The 1,140-nt window shown below is 38.7% G+C and overlaps 1 long non-coding RNA gene across 1 annotated transcript in view; it reads left to right on the forward strand.

The window, feature by feature from the left end:
* LOC125486731 overlaps positions 1-881 on the forward strand; it is a 44,033-nt gene extending 43,152 nt beyond the window's left edge. Inside the window, exon 3 of the long non-coding RNA XR_007265364.1 lies at positions 557-881. This is a non-coding gene — a long non-coding RNA (uncharacterized LOC125486731). The remainder of the gene's footprint in view (positions 1-556) is intronic.
* Positions 882-1,140: the final 259 nt, after the last annotated feature.

Genomic DNA, 1,140 nt, shown 5'->3' on the forward strand with positions numbered 1-1,140 from the left:
CTGATGCTGCTTGGCCTGCTGTGTTCATCCAGCTCCTTGTTATCTCAGATTCTCCAGCATTGGCAGTTCCTACTATCTCTACATGAGTATCATAACTGGTTTGCCTTTACCAACAAAGGTGGCCACATCTATTCGATGTTGGTGATCAAAGCAACCAATATAGTTTGAAGGTGAAGCTGCTTGAAACACACATCCACAGAGTCGATGAGTCCAGCAATTCCCCCCTTCGCCTATTTGAACTAAGTAACTCAATGTAAATATAACTCACAATGAGTTTCAGTAACTTGTTTTAAAACTGTGCCACAACTTGAGCTCCTGAGCAGCAACTAAATGCTATGAAATTTACATGGTGCAGGATTTTGACTATTGATTGCATTTACAATAATCCAAATAAAATTTATTCAAAAACAGCCTGTCGGTTCGATTTTCAGTCAGAACAATTGTGTGGGTCAGGAGAGGTCGACATGACAACTCTTTGACACCCTGTATATGAATATTACAGCAGCAGAAGGTCTCCAGTCTCAAAAGACTGCATCTTGTCTCTTTCTCTTTGCAGAGAGGTAACAACCAGTTGGAAGATAGCAAGCTATTCTCACTTACCATTTGCCTGTAAGCTGCTGCTTCTGTACAATGGCTAAGAAACTGAACAATTAGTGTGTCCACTGCCCTTTTTCTCCAGTAAAGAACTGAAAGGACTTGGAAAGGAAAAGGTCAACAACTAGAAAGAATCAAGACAAAAATGGCACCTCATTGAATCCTTCAGATTGGTGCTATTGAACTGTGTCACCCTGATTTTTTTTTCCTCCACCAAGAACATGTACATTCTTTTTGTTCTCCATGTCTATCTACATGTGTGTGTTGGGGTTTAAGAAAGGGTAAAGTTTAAGTGAGTGAGTTATAAGCTGATAATTCACATTTTGTTTGCCTGTGATTAGAATTGATTAATTGGTAATAAATACCAGATATTGTTAGCTGCAGAAACCTGGTCAGTGTTTTCTGTTAACTTGTATTCATCAAACAGGGAAATGGTGGACTTTTATTAATTTGATTAAATCCTTAACTTTTGTAACAATATCAGGTGTAGGGGGCCTTGGGTATCAATGCACTATGTTGAGTAGGTTATGGCATTACAATTATTCC

This window comes from Rhincodon typus, chromosome 32, assembly GCF_021869965.1.
Source record: "Rhincodon typus isolate 14 chromosome 32, sRhiTyp1.1, whole genome shotgun sequence".
NCBI lineage: Eukaryota > Metazoa > Chordata > Chondrichthyes > Orectolobiformes > Rhincodontidae > Rhincodon > Rhincodon typus.